A 19,468-nucleotide genomic window follows, 5' to 3' on the forward strand; every position below is an offset into this window, starting at 1 on the left:
GAGAAAACAGCTTGAGCTGGCAGCAAACTCAATAAATTCCGTGCTTCCCGAGCGGTACGTGACCTCACAAATCCAAAAATGGCCTTTCTTTGTCTCTTTCCATTAAGAGAGGTGAGCAGTTCTCTCCCCAGAGTCCATGGTAGTGGAATTCAGGGTTGAATCAAATCCACCATCAGTTGGATGATCCTAGGGGTTATCGGTTCTCAGAGAAGGCTCCACAGAAATCAAGCTCACCACAGACTTTTATTAGAAAGTAATCATAGGGGACCCCTGGGTGGCTCAGCGATTTAGCATCTCCTTCAGCCCAGGGCGTGATCCTGGAGTCTTGGGATCAAGTCCTGCATCGGGGTCCCTGCATGGAGCCTGCTTCTCCCTCTGCCTGTGTCTCTGCTTCTCTCTCTCTCTGTATCTCTCATGAATAAATAAATAAAATCTTTTAAAAAGAAAGAAAGTAATCATAAACTTTTTTCTCTTCTCAGGACAAAGGCTACTTGAGGGGGAGGATTCAGGTTGTTTATGAGAGATGTTATTGGGAACGACTGTCCCTGGTTAACAGTGGGGTGTTTGACCTTTACTGCCTCTCAAAGCTTCAGGCCAACTACCTCTCTGTGGACAGGCTGAGCAATAAGTCCAGCAGGCACGGGGTCGGAGTTCTGGCAGCCTTAAGAAAAGCCTCCAGAATGAAGAACAGCAGAGGGCCATTCTAACAATGGCTTAATGCCTTCCCAACTTAAGGAATCCTAAATGGCGCCATGCAATGGGGTTTAGGGTACCCGCACTGGATCCGGAATCCAGAAGACTACAGAAGGTGTGAAGTCCTTTTCTGCATCACTGCCCTGTTGGCTCATACTTTTGTTCACTGACTTAGGCAATGCTTTTGGAACCCCACTCTATGAAAAGACTATCTGAATTTTTTGGACAGCATTGCTTTAAATTTAAAGAAATTTCTCAACATTTAGCACACACCACATTTTTTCTGGGAGATTGTTAATGATGCAGATTTCTTGTCACAAATACTAGAGATTTTAATTCAGAAAAACCTGAGGGAGGTCCTAAGCTCACATCTGTTACAGGCACCTCTGACTTTACCCCTTTCTCAATTCTAACGATTTTGAGTTTTTAAGAATCTAATTTCCCATTGTGTTAAAATCCTTTTTACCTATGCCTCTTCTAAAAGCCTTGTATTATCTATCACGAGTACCGTGTCTCATTTATTTTTATATTTCTGTATTATCTTGTATATAGTAGGTACTTAAAGTTGGCTGCATGGAATTGTGCCTAACACAACAGAAGGAAGACAAATTGCAGCATCAATGCCCAGAAACTTCTCATGGTGCCTAAGCTTGGTGAACCCAGAGAAATTCATACGAAAGATGGGGCCCACTAGAATATTGAACATGAAGGAAAATCTTACACGCAAACACTTCACTAGGGAGCATTGTCTCAAGGGAGTAAGGGAAATGGGGCTGTGTGGCAAGGAAGGAGAACAGAGCTGGCCACAGCTTTTTAAGGGGCCAAGAGGTTACTTGGTTTCCAAGGTCGTGCTCAGAGACTGCCTAAAATTACTGTCTCCAAATAGCCAGGGAGAAGAATTTTCTACTGGATTCCATCTCACAATTAGCCAAACATGCCTATCATTGGCTGAATTGTGCCCCCTCCCCTGCCACTTAAATTCATCGGTTGCAGTCCTAACCCCAAGTACCTCAAAATGACTGTATTTGGAGATAAGGCCTCTAAAGGGTGATTAAGTTAAAATGGGATTTTTTTATGGTGGCCCTAATCCAGTATGACTGGTATACTTACAAGAGGAGATTAGGACACAGACACACACACAGAGCAGAGACCATATAAAGACACAGGAAGAAGGCAGCCATCTACAAGGAGAGAAGAATCAGAAGAAACAGCCAGTCAACACCTTGATCAAAACTTCTAGCCTCCCAAAGTGTGAGAAAATAAATTTATGGTGCTTAAGCCACCCTATCAGTGGTCCTTTGTTACAAGAGCCCTAGCAATCTAACATAATGCCCACAGGTATCAACTCCCCTACCAAAGGAGGGAGCAGCAGAGGTATCAATGGAAGGAGGTACAGAGCATGGGGAAGGCCTGTGAGCACTTGAAAATCAGAGAACACACCTCCCGTCTGCCTGCCTGAGGGGCCTGCCCAGGTGAGCCTGTGTGCACACAAGCACTTGGAGTTGCTCAGTGGGAATGAGGGTGAAACAGGGAAAGCATGCATGGTGTCCTTGCCAGGCTTGAGGCAAGGAGTTATCAGGCCATGCCTGTGAGTGATGTAAGGGCTGGGAACAGCTGGTCTGGCAGGGCAGGCAAAGCACAGTGAAGGCGAAGACTGAGTTCAGCAAATATCAAACCTTTTCCTCTGTGGTTTCCAAAAATGCAGTTCAGCCTGGTGACCTTCCTGTAACGTCATTAGGCACATGCGATAGAAAACCATGCCTTAGCCAGTGCAAAGATGCACACAGGCAGGGTTCCACTTGCGACTTGCTCTTATAATTTTCCAGGAAATGGGACAATCGACAAATTTATTTTCACCACTAGATGTCACCCTGGTGCCACCCAGGCTTCCACTTTCGCTAGGGCTGTGTTAGGCACAGGGGCAAAGAGGGTCTGGGCAGGGCAGGTCCTGTGGAGGCCTGCAGAAGTTTGGGGCAGGGTAAACGACCAAGGATGAGGAGTTAAGGGGAAGGGGAAACGGATAGACTTCTGGATTTGGAGCACACAGTTCTGGAGTACTTTACCGTAGTGTTTCTCAACTTCAGCTGCACATCAGAAACTTCTGAAAAGCCTTAAAAAAAAAACAAAAAACAAACAAACAAACAAAAAAACCTGAAGCCTGGGTCTCACTCTCAAGACCCTCTGTGTAATGGGATGGGTGTAAAAGCCCTCCCAGGTATTTTTAAGAGCCAGGATTAAGATTGAGAACCACTGCTGCAGGCCATTATTGTGAATCCTGATATCGCATGTAAAGCAAATATTCATCATACATTACTGAAATGTACTCTGGGAACCTGCTTTTATGAGCAAAACAGAATAGAGAAGTCAGTGGAATTGACCCCCATACCATTACATTTTCCTATGTTTGAATTCAACTTGAAAGATACCTATTAAGTAGTCATTTTATGTCACATCCTGTATGGATTGCATAACGTACTATGGCTCTGAAGAGTGCCAGTGAGGGAGGCAAATTACTATAGATTCCATCTGCTGCCTGTGTAGGTGTCAGCTCTGGAAAGCTAGGGTTATGGAAGAGAACCATAGAAGGCAGTTACAAAACGGAAACTGTAAAGAAAAGAGGTGACCAGGTACACGTGATCTTTTTTGACATGTGTTCTCTGAAGGATGCCCAAACTTCCAATGACCATCACACTAGGAAAGCCTGGGATGCAGTACAAAGAGTAACGATGCTTCTGACGCTACAAAGAACTATTACAAGGACTAACTAGAAGAATAATGATGATGTAGTCACTGTGGACTCCTCCTATGACCTGCTATTAAGGAGCCCAGGCACCTTCAAAGTGCTAGCTTGCTTGAAGTCTAAAACACCCAGGCAAGAGGAAGGGATGGACATATCCTTATTTTGGGGGAATGAAGTATTGAGGGAGATCTGCCAGCCTGTTCTACATGCTTTGCAACATTTCCTTGGATCTCATTTTCTTGGCCTTCCACTTCTAAGTCCTCACCCTTAATTTCTTTTTCTAGATCATCTGCATCTAAACAGGTTTAGCAGAAACTGCAAGCTAATACCCTAAAACTGAGCACAATGAGCAATGAGTATCCTGCATTATGAGCACTGCACTCCTCTCCAGGTTTATTATGACGAGCCCCCCCCCCCCACTACTATGACCAGCACCCATTCATTCCCTCTCCCATCTATAGAAAGAAAAGACTAGAAATTTGACAATGATTGCCTCAACTAACTGAAATTTGTTAGAATATGGAGTCATTCTATTCAGGGGAGAAAAGCTGAGTTTTTTTTCCCTCTTCCCTCTTCTCTTTGTGGCATTTACTCCCCACCAAAGTCAAACTGGGGAGTGTTCTGGAAGGACCATTTATAAAGCCTGCATATGGGGATGCCTGGTGGCTCAGTGGTTGAGCATCTGCCTTTGGCTCAGGGCGTGATCGCTGGGTTCTGGGATCGAGCCCCGCATCGGGCTCCCTGCAGGGAGCCTGCTTCTCCCTCTGCCTGTGTCTACCTCTCTCTCTGTGTTTCTCATGAATAAATAAATAAAATATTTTTTAAAAGCCTCCATGTGCCTGTAAGATGGAAGCCCAGCATCCCCTTGTCCTGTGGACAGCTGCTGGAGCAGTGGCTTTCCCGTCTTCCCCCTTGTGTCTGTTTTATTTGCCAGCTTTGTTGAGGTATAATTGACAAATCAGAATTGTACATATTTAAGGTCTATAACTTGACATTTTGATATATGTATATATGTATACATTGTGAAATGATACCCGCAATCAAGCTAATTAGCACTTCCATCACCATACATAGCTATCATTTTCTTCTCTTCTCTTCCCTCTCTCCCTCCTCTCTTCCTTCCTTCCATTTGTGTGTTGTGTGGTGAGAACCCTTAAGATCTAGCCTTTTAACAAATTTCAGGTATGTGATACAGTATTGTTAACTATCGTCACCATGCTGTACATTAGATCTCCAGAAGTTATCCATCCTACAGAAGCGAAACTTTGTGCCCTTGACCAACATCTCCCTGTTTCCCTCCTCTGTGTATATTTGAGTAAGGGGAAAAGAAAGAAATGGATTGGTAGCAGGGGGACGAGAACAGCTGGTAGAAGAGCAGCCTGAGTCCTCACTTCCTGGTGTGGGTCACGTGGAAATCAAGACTTGGCCAGAGCTGAGCCTGTCTTGCCAGCAACCCCTCCTTTCCACCTGCACAGATCCTGACCAACAGGTGAAACTCGTAGTAATAAGTACTCTGGAGTGCACCCCCTGGGGCAGGTGTTTGGTCAAGTCAAAAGGTTCTCCCACATCCAGGAATCATGCGCTGGGGAGTCCTAGGGACTCGCAGAAGCTCTGAAATATGCAACTCAGTGGAAGTCCACCATAGCCAGGGAAGAACCGTCAACCGTAGCTACCAAGAAAAAAATGATTTTGCCACTTTCCTCTAATTCCTCCTTTGAGATCCTGATCTTAGAGAGGTTCAAAGCATCCAAAGAAAGGGGGAAGATGTATGAAGGAGAAGCAAAAGCAAAAAGGTCCAGTCCCCAGAGTGCATGGCAGGTCTGGGCTGGTGGAAAGGGGAGATACTTTGAATTGGATTTAAGAATAAGATTTTAAATCTGGGGGACCTGGGATGGACATTTTAACATCAGCAAGGGTCTGGAAAGCTGTGAGATCTTCAGGAAAGGAGCAGGAAAGGAAGAACCAATAGCACTTTTTTGAAAACTGAAGGGCAAAAGATAATCTTCTCTTGTAACCCACCAAGTACAGGCATATCTCATTTTATTGTGCTTCACATAAATTGCATTTTTTAAAGATTAAAGGTGTGTGACAACCCCACCTCAAGCAAATCTATTGGCGCCATTTTTCGGACTGTATTTGCTCACTTTGTGTCTCTGTGTCACATTTTGGTAATTCTCACAGTATTTCAAACTTTTATTTCAAACATTTTTTGTTATTATTATTGTATTTGTTATGGCGATCTGTGATCAAAATCTTTGATGTTACTATTGTAACTGTTTAGGGGTGCCATGAGTAGTGTTCATATACAATAGTGAACTTAATTGATAAATGTTGTGTGTGTTCTAACTGTTCCACTAACCAGTTGTTTGCCCTTCTCTCTCCCTCTTCTTGGGTCCTTATTCCCTGAGACACAACAATATTGAAATCAAAAGCTAGAAATGATTAAGCTTAGTGAGGAAGGCATGTCAAAAGCTGAGGCAGGCTGAAAGCGAGGCCTCTTGAGCCAGTTAGCCAGGTTGTGAATGCAAAGGAAGAGTTTTTGAAGGAAAGTAAAAGTGCTCCTCTAGTGAACACACAAATGATAAGAAAGCGGAACAACCTTATTGCTGCTAGAGAGAAAGTTTGAGTGTCTGGATTGAAGATCAAACCAGCCACAATATTCCCTTAAGCCAAAGCCTAGCCCAGAGCAAGGCCCCAATTCTCTTCAAATCTGTTAAGGCTGAGAGAGGGGAGGAACCCGCAGAAAAGTCTGAAGCTAGCACTAGTTAGTTCATGAGGTTTAAGGAAAGAGCTGTCTCCATGACATACAAGTGGAAAGTAAAGCAGCAAGTGCTGGTGTAGAAGCAGCAAGCGGCAGCAAGTGACCCAGGAGATCAAGCTAAGATCATTAAGGTGGCTACATTAAACAACAGATTTCAATGTAGTAAAACAGCTTTATATTGGAAGAAGACGTCATCTAAGACTTTCAGAGCTAAAGAGGAGAAGTCGATGCCTGGCTTTGAAACTTCAAAGGGCACATTGATTCTCTTGTTAGGGGCTAAAGCATCTGGTGACTTTAAGTTGAAGCAGCCAATGCTCATCTATCATTCTGAAAATCCTAGAGCCTTCAGGATTAGGCTAAATCTGCTCTGCCTGTGCTCTAGAAATGGAGCAACAAAGTCTAGATAACAGCACATCTGTTTACAACATGGTTTATTGACTATTTTAAGCCCACTGTTGAAATGTACTGCTCAGAAAAAAAGATTCCTTTCCAGTTATTACCACTCATTGACATTGGACCTGGTCACTCAAGAGCCCTAATACTAATGGAGATATACAACGAGATTAATGTTGTTCTCAGGCCTGCTAACACAACATCTATTCTGTAGTTCATGGTTCAAGGAATACATTTTGCAAGGTTATAGCTGCCATAGATAGTGATTCTTCTGATGGATCTAAGCAAAGTAAACTGAAAACTTGGAAAGTTTTCACCAGTCTTGATGTCATTAAGAACACTTGTGATACATGGGAAGAGATCAAAACATCAACATAAACAGGAGCTTGGAAGAAGTTGATTCCAACCCTCATGGATGACTTTGTGGAGTAAGTACCTGGAGATGTGGTAGAAACAGCAAGTATTCTAATACTTCTAGAATTAGAAGTAGAACCTGGAGGTGGGCTGCATTGCTGCAATCTCATAATACAACTTGAACAAGTGGGGAATTGCTTCTTATGGATGAGCAAACAAAATGGCTTCCTGAGATGGAATCTATTCTGGTGAAGATTCTGTGAAGATTGTTGAATGACAACAAAGGATTTAAAATATTACATAAACTGAGTTGATAAAGCAGCAGCAGGGTTTGAGAAGATTGACTCCAATTTTGGAAGAAGTTCTACAATCCTATCAAATAGCAACACATGCTACAGAGAAATTGTTCATGAAAGGAAGAGCCAATCGATGCAGCAAACTTCATTGTTGCCTTATTTTAAGAAACCGTCACGCCCACCCCAATGTTTGGCCACCACCCAGTCACCAGCCAACAACATCAAGGCAAGATCTCCCACCAGCCAAAAGATTATGACTCGCTGAAAACTCAGATGATGGTTAGCATTTTTTTTTTAGCAATAAAGCATGTTTCAATGAAGATATGTGCATTGTATGTTAAACATAATGCTGTTGTACACTTTAAAGACTATAGTGTAAACATAAGTTGTATATGTTTATATAAAACATATAAACACTGGGATATGTAAAATTCATCAACTTGCTTTATTGCCACATTCACTTTATTGTAATACTTGCTTCATTGTGGTTGTCTGGAACTGAACCTGCAATATGTCCGAGGTGTACCTGTATAAGTGTTCTGATTTTTCAGTCAGTCAGTCAATAACTTTTGCTCATTATCCAAGACAAGACAATCCTGAAGTGAGTCTTACCATACCCTCCCCATTATGACCACCTTAGTCCCATCTCTCCCTTCATCTCTATACTTGTGACAGGAAAGTTGTTGTTCTTGAAGTTGATTGAGGGATAGGAGTGATGTGGAAATTTAAGAGCTGGGTGAAAAAGAACTGGAGATTAAATACTTGGAGATACATTTTATAATTAAAATTGCTTTCTGAGGTTCCCTCCCTTCTTTTGGTGATTAAGAAGGACATGTTGCCTGGGCAGCCAGAGGAGATAATTCAGGCACATATTTAACCTCCAAATCTGAGTTGCTGGCATGTTCAGAATTCACTAGAAATTCAGTTATGGCCCTATTGGAACACATTTAACTGACCACCTGTGCTCGAGGATAGAAGAATTAAAAATTTTTTAATTTATTTATTTATTCATGAGAGGCATAGAGAGAGAAGCAGAAACACAGGCAGAGGGAGAAGCAGGCTTCATGTAGGGAGCCTGATGTGGGACTTGATTCCGGATCCCGGGATCATGACCTGAGCGGAAGGCAGATGCCCAACCGCTGAGCCACCCAGGAGCCCCTCAAGAATAGAAAAAAACCTTTCTCTTAATCCTGTGTGGCTCACTGTCTTCAGATCCACCTGGGGACTGGACATACAAGAGAAGGCAATCAGAAAAGCTCATTGATAGGGAAGGGTGAGTTAAGAAAAGCTGGATCCTAACTCTGGGAAACGAACAAGGGGTAGTGGAAAGGGAGGTGGGCAGGGGTTTGGGGTGACTGGGTGATGGGCACTGAGGGGGGCACTTGGCGGGATGAGCACTGGGTGTTATGCTATATGTTGGCAAATTGAACTCCAATAAAAGAAAAGAAAAGAAAAGAAAAGAAAAGAAAAGAAAAGAAAAGAAAAAAGAAAAGCTGGATCCTGGGACGCCTGGGTGGCTCAGTGGTTGAGCGTCTGCCTTTGGCTCAGGGAGTGATCCCCGGATCAGGCATTGAGTCCCACATCAGGCTCCCTGCAGGGAGCCTGCTTCTCCCTCTGCCTGTGTCTCTGCTTCTCTCTGTGTGTCTCTCATGAATAAATAAATAAAATCTTAAAAAAAAAAAGAAAAAAAGAGAAAAGCTTGATCCTCCCTTGCTTGTTCCCTCAAACTTGCTCCTGGCACAGTCATTTATTTGCACCAGCAGCTGCATAATTAGGCTATCTTCTCTCAAGTGAGACATCCCTTTTCTGTCTCTAGAGGGTGCTCCGAATCCACTGATCTAGACAGAGGCAGCTTCAGAAGAGCCAGAGCAGGAATAACACAAAGGAGCTGAGAGAGCTTCCCTTCCCCTACAAAAGAAAGGAAAAAAGAAAAAAAGAAAAAGAATATAGAGCAAAATCTTCCTCCTTTAGGGCAAAAGAATCAGTGACCATTGGTTCTCTGGTCTGTTGGCCCACAATATTTCAATGATCACTGGGCCTTCATTCAACAAGCATTTTTGGAGACAGAACTGATCTGTACATTCTTCAGTGCCAGATGCCAAAAGGACAGCAGTATTTAAGAGTGGAATAAATACAACTAGCATTAAATGTACATCCATTTTGTGTGTCACTCTTTTCAAGATGCTTTACCCATACACTGTATCTTATTCTCACAGCTACATGACATGTTGAGTTTTATTGCATTCATTTTATAGATGTGGAAATTCAGTTGCAGAGAAGGTGAATAGCCTGCCCCCCCCCCCCAAAAAAAAACTGCTTTTTGGTACTGGAATAAATTTCATTTTTTTTTATTTTTTATTTATTTATGATAGTCACAGAGAGAGAGAGAGAGAGAGGCAGAGACACAGGCGGAGGGAGAAGCAGGCTCCATGCACCGGGAGCCTGATGTGGGATTCGATCCCGGGTCTCCAGGATCGCGCCCTGGGCCAAAGGCAGGCGCCAAACCGCTGCGCCACCCAGGGATCCCCTGGTACTGGAATAAATTTCAAATCTACGGCTTCTCCAATACACCGTCCAGCCCTTTTCTCAAAATCTCAAGAAGTCCATAATTGAGTAAAGTAATCAATGATTGACACCCTAATGCAAAATAGCAATGCATGATACAGAATTTTAAATGCAGCATATGGAAGATCTAAAAGCAGAAGAATCTCAGGACTACCTGACCTCTGAGGCCATGCAGTCCAAAACACAAATCAATGAGTCAATCTTCATCACGTATTCAAAGGGGCTTCTTCAGCTTGTTTGAATGACTCTACTGAGAAGGAATCCACTACTTCACAAATATATCCTTCCACTGATGAACTACTCTGTCAGAAAAATTTTCCTCGTGTGACCCCAAGTCTGTTGCTCTGAAACATTGAACTAGCTCCTAAAGCCATCCTTTGCAGCTATGCAGGTACAGGACCAGTCTTCATTTAATACAGCAACATTTCACACGTTGCATGCCCATTGAGCTGGCCCTACCCCTAGGATTTCTCATCTCCAGGTTAATAAACAAAGTCCCAGTTCCTTCTCTATTGCCTCATATGACACAGGTTTGAGACTTACCCCCATTCTAGTTGCCTTATTCATAGCCATTCATAAAGGTGGAACCAAGAATGAGCAGGTATCTATTCATCACACACACATAAAACAACTCACCTCTGTCCCATCCACTGCAATTGTTTCCTAGACTGTTTCCCTCTGGGATCATTGTGCCCTTCTCAGTGCCACTCCTCTTTCTAGAGCATAGTGGCATGTAGCATTTCTGGGTTGTAATTATATCTCCACATCTGTTCCTTGAACAAGAATTTGAAGGCAGGAACTAAATCCATCTTGACGGTCTTAACACAGTGTCTGGAACATATTGGATGCTCAATAAATGTTTCAGTTCTCTCATGACAGAGATTTTGTCTATTTTGTTCACTGATGTGTTCTCAGCACCTAACCAGAGCCTGGCGCTAGTTCTCAAGAAATATTTGCTGAATGAATGCGTGAATAACTCAATATAGTGTTCCAGAAAAAAACACTAAATCATGAATTCTTTTAAATGGTATCTGCCAAGCCTATACTACATGTGAGGCATTATTCAATTTAAAATAATTCTATAAATGCAACTCAGTGTATCACTTCATTATTTTGACTGATTAATATGATACAACAGTCTAGGTTGTTTACAGTAAAGACAAGACATTAGTCTCTTTTTTTTTTTCCAAGAGTCCTCAGTGAAACCATCCCTCTCACTTACACTCATGACAGTGTTTGGAGGTCTAGAGGCAATGTTTTAGATTTATTTCCAGCGCAATTCAACTTGCTATTTTCATTCCTTCATGCCAGGCTATTGATAGTTTTGTGAATCCCAGTTTTCTATTATATAATCCATTTGTTCTTCTCCTCAGCCTTGGTGTATCCTGAGATTTGATTAGAGGGCTATCAATGCTGTCATATGAAACATTGATAAAAATGTTCAACCAGAAAAGACCAAACCTGGAGCTCCTTCACAGAGACCATTTTTCTAGGTTGACATTGATCTATTAGCATTCTTAGGACACAGCCATTCAGCTCATTCCACTCAGTGGTAATGTCATCAGTATTTTGCCATTTGTTCACAGAGGCATAATGGAATTTTTGGTAAATGCTACACTAAAACTCGCATGCCCTGTGACTCTGGTAATCCTGTCAGTGATTTATTTATGAGCAAACAAACAAATAAGGTGAGTTTGGTATGATTTGCTGTAAGTAAACCTCTGATGTTTCTTTGTAATCACTTTTATTTTCCCAGTCTTCATGTACTATCTTCTTGGTATTCTTAGCTAGAAACTCTCCTAGAATTTCCATCAGGCCACCAACTATGGTTTATGACTTCCATTTTCTGCCTATATTTGAAAATGGGCACCATTTCCCTATATCCCCAGGAATCCAGTCTCAATACCTCTATGATCACGAAAGCTGTTCAAACAAATTAAGCTGCCTTTGAACACTTAATGCTAATTTTAAAAAGGGCAGGGATATAACCTGAGAAAAGTATTCACAATACTATGACTGAGGGCACTGTTTATGTTCCCTACTCTGAGAATCTGCACCAGACCATCTGCTGGCAACTCACTGCCATTCCCCACTGTGTCCCCTCTGTGATCGTCCTTGTGTCACAGGGGCCAGAAAATTATGAAGGCAGGCCACGTATTCCAGAGTCCCTAACAACTAGTTTGCCCATGAGGAATTTTCATAAATTTTGGAAGACTGGGATGGATGGATGGATGGATGGATGGATTGACTGATTGATCATAGGTAGTCACTGCTTCTTTGGAAACAGAAGATGTGTGGGCTGCAGCAGATGTGAAATTTTGAGTAGCCTCCAGGCATTTTCTTGCAGCTCACCCACCACAGCACTGAAGATGTTTGTAGTTACTGCCAGCAGCTTCCTGTTGAGGCCCTTAGCCTTCCTGATTGCTTGAAAACTAGCAACATAACTGAAAACTGCCACCTTCCTTGGCTTTTTTCCCCCTCTGGTTCTTACTGCAGTTTTATAAGCATCTAATCTTCTATATAAAACCCCTTACTGCTTACAAAATAGGGAGTGTTTTCTGTTCTTTTAATCAAATTCTGATAAAGGATACAATCCACCTTCACCCTATGTGAACCTTATGGAACTGACAATCAAGGTATCATTTTCTTTCTAGCCCAAGAACAGGTTTCTACCTCAGACTGGCCAATGTACCCCATCCTCTAGTATAGTGATTGATCCAGAGGTAAGTATCTAAACCAAGCAGAGAAAATAAAAAGAGTATTTTACCTTTTGCTATTAGGTCATTGGAAAACAGATTTCCCCTCCTCTGCATAATGGACTGTAAGGATGTAGGGCTGGGAGTGCCAGTGACTCTCTGACCTGCTTCAAAGAAGATGCAGCCAACACAAGAGGAAGGCAGGTCTAAAATATGGAAAGAAAGTGTCTTGACATTGCAGAAGCCCCGAAATCCAGATGATTCTGAAGCCAGATGTGTCCTGGGACTTCCGGTTTATATTGTCAATGCCCTCTGGCCAAATATCCCCAGTGATGCACCTGCAGTTGAACAAGTTGGGGTTCATGATTACTGCGGTGGGAAAGGTGGGACAGGGAGAACAATGGACTGTTTCAGTAAAAGGGCTTTTGAAAGGATATAAAGGATTTGACATTGGTTGTGTGATTTGGGGAAGGATATAAGGACGTGGGCTTTGCTCTAGATTGGAGATTGTCAAGAAGCAGGGGTTGTTTTCTCCTTGGATATCTTACTAACTCTTATCTACAAGGAAGTAAGACAGGAGCAAGGTTGAAGGAGGAATTGGAAAAGAAGCAGAAGTCACTCCTATTACTCAGGATGTTTGATTATTTTTATGGTCATGCTTTTATCTTGTTCCATGTTAGTTATAGAGTGACTTTGCCTACTATTGGCATTTCTGTGAAATTGTTTGAGTTCAACAGACCTAGCTAAGTTCCAGGCTGGCTTCTAGAACACCAAGACCTCTCTGCCAGCACCAGGGCAGCTTCTCGATGTCAGAGATTGCTTTTCTTTTTCTCAGCATGCACTCAACTAATGTTTATTAAATACCAACTATATTCCAGGTACTCCTGGATATTGACATTCCTGAGAGAGACATATAATATGTACACAAATAAGATGTAATAGGTAATTACAGATTTGGTTAAGTTCTATACAGTAAAGAAATAGTATGACCTTCAATTACTGAGTAACTTCCAGTGGCCATTTTAAGTAAGATGGTTAGGGAAAGACTCATTGGAAAGGTGACATACGGCATGAGACATGAAGCATGGGAATAAGAGAGATGTTTCAGGCAGTGGGAATAGCAAGTGCAAAGACCCCAGAGCAGACAAAGGGCTTGGGAGAACTCAGAAAAGGAAAGGAGATTCGTATGCCTGGAATATGGACAGCAATAAGGTTAAGACCAAATAAGAGAAAGAGTCAGGAGGCCAATCATGCCAGGTCTTGTAGGTTCTTAGTAAGGACATTCCAACCTCCACTCCTTCTGTCTCCATAGGATGCAACTGGACTAAAAGTTCTAGTGTCCTCGTCTTTCACCTACCCTTTCTTTGGAGGAGCAACTTGTCCAACATATGACTTTTAGAAAATGAGCCCTAGCCTTTCCTTCTCTTCTTTAGCATCCAAGGTGCCTAAAGGAGGCAGATATTCTCTGTTCCCGCTCGCCACAAATTTTACATGGTCAAGCCCTTCAGGAGAAAGCCTGAGGTTGTCCACATCTGCGTATGAACCTGTAAATCAGACTGTCTCTTGGGTGCTGTCTTAGCAACCTCCTGTATTAGTTTGCTGGGGCCACCGTAACAAAATATCACAGACTGGGTGCCTTAAACAACAGAAACTTATTTTCTCACTGTTCTGGAAGCTGGAAATTCCAGATCAATATGATTGGGTTCTACTGCATGCTCACGTCCCCCTCTCTTCTTCTCCTCCTCTTCCTCTTCTTTAAAGATTTATTTATTTATTTTTAAAGATTTTATTTATTCATGAGAGACACACACACACAGAGGCAGAGACATAGGCAGAGGGAGAAGCAGGCTCCGTGCAGGGAACCCGATGTGGGACTCGATCCTGGGTCTCCAGGATCACGCCCTGAGCCGAAGGCAGACGCCCGACCACTGAGCCATCCAGGCATCCCTAAAGATTTTATTTATTTATTTGAGGAGGGGTGGAGAGAATCTGAAGCGGATTCCACACTGAGCACAGCCCAACTCAGGGATCAATCCCACAACCATGAGATCATGACCTAAGCCAAAACCAAGAGTCAGACGCTTAACTGACTGAGCCACCCAGGTGCCCCTCTTCTTCTTTGTAAAGACATCAGTCCTATTGGATTAGGGCCCCACCCTTATGAATTCACTTAACCTTATTTACCTCTTTAACAACCCTATCTCTAAATACAGTCACACTGAGAGGGCTTCAACATATGAATTTGGAAGAACACAACTCAGTCTATATAATTCCCTCAGATTTCAACCTATTTCTCCACAGACGTATGCCATATACTCCAAAGAAATGTATGGAAAATATTTATCTATGGCTTCCTCAGTTCTGAACTCAGGTGGGGAATGAAAATAACATGTTCCAGGCTACCAAAAACCCTCACATAGACCAAGGTAAGGCATAATAATGGGACTGTTTCATGCAATGGGAATATTTCAGAGTTTAAGCAGGAAAACAACACAGTGTGATTTATAAGGATTAATCTGGCTACTGTGTGGAATATCCATTTTAAAGCACTCTTTTTTAAGCCCAGGTGACAAGGTTCAGTTATAAGTGTCTTAAATTACTGAATTTGTCCTTACTACCACTCCAGAGATTGATGTTGTTATCCTCATTTTGCAGGTGAAGAAACTAAGATTGAGGCAAGTAGCCTCCTTAAGGTTGTGCAGTTCTCTGGATCAAGCCAGAACTAACATTCACTACATTTAACCCATAGTTAAAAATGAAAATCACATGGAAACAAGTTTAGATGGTTGTTTCAAAAGTATGAAGAATGAGAGAGAAGCTATTAACAATATCTGCGTCTGGATATGATGATGTTAGCCACCATAATGTAGTGCAAAGAAGCTGCAAATAGCAGTTAAGAGTACATGCTCTGGAATATATGTATAGATAATAAATAATGGACATCAGCACTTACTATTTTCCATACACTGTGCTGAGTGTTTCACAGATGTTAGCTCCTTTATTCTTCAAAATAGATCTGCCTGCCCTTAAAATCCCATTCTTTTCCCTCTATTGAACCTTGCCTGGACAACTGACATTCTTCTAACAAAATAGCATAAGGATGAGACTACTACCAATAATATTACTATCAGTTAACAGTCACTACATACCAGGTACTGTTCTAAGTTTAACATATATTAGCTAAGTGGGTCCTCACAACAATAGTGGGTACTATTCATATCCCCATTTTACAGAGGAGACACCGAGGTACCTGGTTATGTTACTGTCTCAAAGACATGAGTTAAAAAAACAACAACAACATGGATTTATTAAGTTGGAGAATCAGGTTTCAAACCAGAGCACAGCTCCGGTATTTGAGTGCACATTCTGGTTATCATCCTCCCTAAACAAGTGAAAACAACTAAGGCTTAGTGGGGAGGTTAAGTACCTTTCCTGAACTAACAAGTCATGGACATAACTGGGTGACTGTGCACAGCTGCTTACATTCTCTTGGCCTCAGTTTCATTAGCTGTAAAATGGGTAAACCCTACATGCACAATAAGTTTGGGGTGATAATTATTTATTTTTATTTTTTAAAATTAAATTAAATTAACTTAATTTTTTAAATTTTTTTTTAGAGAGAGAGTGCATGTGTGCACACTTGTGAGGTGAAGGAGGGGCTGAGGGAGAGAGAGAATCCTAAGAAGGCTGCATGTGGGGCTTGATCTCATGACCCCAGGATCATGACTGGAGCCGAAATCAAGAGTCAGATGCTCAATTGACTGAGCCACCCAGTGCCCCTGGGGTAATAATTAAATGACATCAATATGTAAAAGGCTTTATGCCCACTTCTTGCCACAAAGTTAGTGCTCAAAATAGTCCCTATTGATAGCTTGAGAGTTTTACAATGAACATACATTCCTTCAAAATCAGCAAAAACAATAAAGACATTCCCATTTTGAATTGAATGCCTAAACAATAAGACTTGAATGCATTTAACAGAACAAGACACACTCTCAACATTTTTTATTTCCTCCAACCAATGTTAGCTTCCACTCTCCTGACTCAATGATTAATTTTCCTGGCAGGAAGGACAGAGGCAAAAGAGGACTCTGGTCATAGGTTATACTTCTTCTGTGGATTTCTTGAACCAAACTAAAATAGCCTTCCTATCAACCTGGCTGTTTCTGTTTCCAGACCTCTTCAAAGGGGCTCTAGTCTGCCCACCCCACCTGCCTCATTTTGGACACCTCTTTTCCATGTCCTACTTCTCAGGAGAGCTTGCCACCCAGACACATTGACCTCCTTAGACAATAGCTCTCCTCACTGCTCCACTTCCTTCTCACCAGACCATTTGTACCTTTTAACCAGGATTTCATTTTCCAAAGGGTTTTTCCTTGTAGTCATTCATTGGTTGCATGTGTTACATTCTCTGAGTGCATCCTGTGACAATGGCTGTCACCGCCAATGATGACAAGTGCTTCTACTCACTACATGGCAGACACTGTGCTGTGTGCTCAATGTGCATGATCTCATTGAATCCCTTAACAACTCTAGGACTAGGGCACTATTATTATCCTCCATAAATAGTTGAAAATAAAAACAAAAACAAAATGAAGTCTTACAGAGGTTCAGTAGCCTGCCCGACGCCACAGAATGAACAAGTGACACACAGTCGTCCACCTTCCTCTATACCTGCCACCACTCCCAGATCAAGCCTGCCACTCCATCACCTGACTGGTTCATCAGCCACCTGACTGGTTCATCAGTTTCCTAACTGGGCTGCCTGTCTCCAGCCTTGACCCTCTGCAATCTATTCTCTACTCGGGCAAGTTGAAGTTTTTAAAAACATAAATAGGCCATATTGCTCCCTTGTTTAAAACCCTTCAGTGGCTCCTCATTTTTCTTATGATAATATGCTAAGTCCTTATATGGCTTTGAACTATGTGGATTAGCTTGAGCTCTACAGCCTTAATTATTCCCCTTGTCTCTTCCCCATAGCCTACGACCCACCTCCATTAGACTTCGTTTGTCCCTAGGCTTTGCATGGTCCATGCCCTCAGCTCAGAAAGTGTCCCTTGCCTTCCCCCCGGATCCCTGAGAGAAAATAAAGGCATCTCTCCTGCTGCTCTGCTTCATACTTCCTCCAAAAGCACAGGAATTTCCAGGTAATTTAATGCATTTGCCAGGTTTCTACTGCATCGTTTAATTCATCCTCACTCCTCTACAGATGAGGAAGCTGACCTCAAGTGACCCGTTCAAAATCCTAGTTCTAGCAAGCGGCAGAGTAGGGGTGCCAGCTCATGTCTGTCTGCCTCCAGACACTGATCTTTCCTCTGAGCTTTGTTGCCATGACGTTTGTTGAGGTTAGAAACAACAGCAGGTAAACACGGGTACAGCTGGAGGGAGGGATTGTCTATGAGGCTGAAACTAATCTAATAAATGGAGAGAAAAGGCATTTTAACCTATGCCACTGACAGTGGGAAGGTCAGGAATTGAGTTCCAGCTGGAGAGTGGGTTTCTGCTTTTTGACCGAGAGTAATTTCCTTGTCTACCTTTGTGTGACTACAATGACAGAAGCTGTTTTATTAATGCCCTTGGCAAAGCGCAGCGAGATGATCTGTCCTTAGCAACGAAGGGGTATCTGAGGTCAGTTCTAAAGAGCCAGAGACTCAACAGGGCACTTGCAGGAGAACAGAAAGGAAATTTGTGAGGCAGGCAGGGATCCTGAGAAACCAGGGTTCTAGAAACTAGCTCCAGAGGCTCTTACCACCTCTCCCACTAAACTGAGTTCTTGCTCTGCTTTAGGATTTTCTCATGTACCATCCAGCTTTAGTTCCTTCCTTTAAAAATATAATAAAAGTGCTACTACTGCACAGGGTTGTTGTGATTTTCTTGACATCATTATAGTAAAAGGGACTAGCACAGTAGCTGGTACATAGGCAAGTTTTGGGGTTTTCTATAACTTATCTATATGCTGTCACTGTCCTACTCCCAGAGAAGTGAATTGAGAAAATGCAAAGATTCCTGTGTAAGAGGGAATGCCTCAAGCTTTGGGCCTCTGCCTGCACCTAACTTGCCTGAACAACCCTCATCTGAGTTCCCTCCTCTCCTATCTGAGCATCAATCTGCTTGCAACCACTGAGTGCCCCACTATTTGCCATGCACTGAGAAAAACAGAGATGCATGTAACCGCTCATTGCCTACCGGCCCAGCAGATGGACAACTATCCTTCTCGTCTGCTAGGGCTGTTTCATCTATTAGGTTCCATGGTAACAGGAGCTGGGGCCTACATGCTTTCCAAGGGCCCAGGGAAATCCTTGAGATAGCAAATACAAAATTATTGGCTCTGAAATACAAGAGTGGTATAATTTAAACTAATAAATATTTTGGTTAGTGTGTCTACAAAATGCATCATATCAACTTTTATAATTTTTAAACAACTTTTATAGTGTCATTTTATAACTTATCATATATAAATTCTATTTAATGTTGGACGTGGGGGCAATTTAGTATGACTGAGCTGAGGAACCAAAGTTAGAAGCCCTAAAGTTAAAGAACAATTGTACTAGGACCCCACAATGGACAAACTCCATCTGCTTCCCGATAAACCCTCACTCATTTGGTTTTCTTTCCAGAAATGACTCCTCCCCACTTTGCAGCTAGTACTGATTGGCACTGGGCAGGGCCCTCTACCTCCTCAGAAAGCTGTCCTCTCTTGGCTTCAGCACTCCTCTATCACTCTCTGTTAATATGGTTCAACTTCACAAACCCTGAGCCTACCCCTGGGTGTTGGGGGCTTCCTTCCTCATGGAGAGAGAGCTTCTTTGTCTCTGAAGATCTCACCTTTGCATGAGGGATGTGGATAAATCCACACAAAAGCACAGCATTAAGCCAAACTTCTAATGGATGGCAGGTATCCTCTCTGGCTTTCTCTGTCTGAGAATTACAGGAATTTGTAGGACCTCTCGTTAAAGTTCTGGAATCTCTC

The 19,468-nt window shown here is 42.4% G+C and overlaps 1 long non-coding RNA gene across 2 annotated transcripts in view; it reads right to left on the bottom strand.

Annotated features, from left to right (window-relative positions):
• Positions 1–19,468, bottom strand: part of LOC112929068 (uncharacterized) — an 86,233-nt gene that overhangs the window by 16,468 nt on the left and 50,297 nt on the right. The gene's annotated exons all lie outside the window — the stretch shown is intronic.

This window comes from Vulpes vulpes, chromosome 16, assembly GCF_048418805.1.
Source record: "Vulpes vulpes isolate BD-2025 chromosome 16, VulVul3, whole genome shotgun sequence".
Taxonomy (NCBI): Eukaryota; Metazoa; Chordata; class Mammalia; order Carnivora; family Canidae; genus Vulpes; species Vulpes vulpes.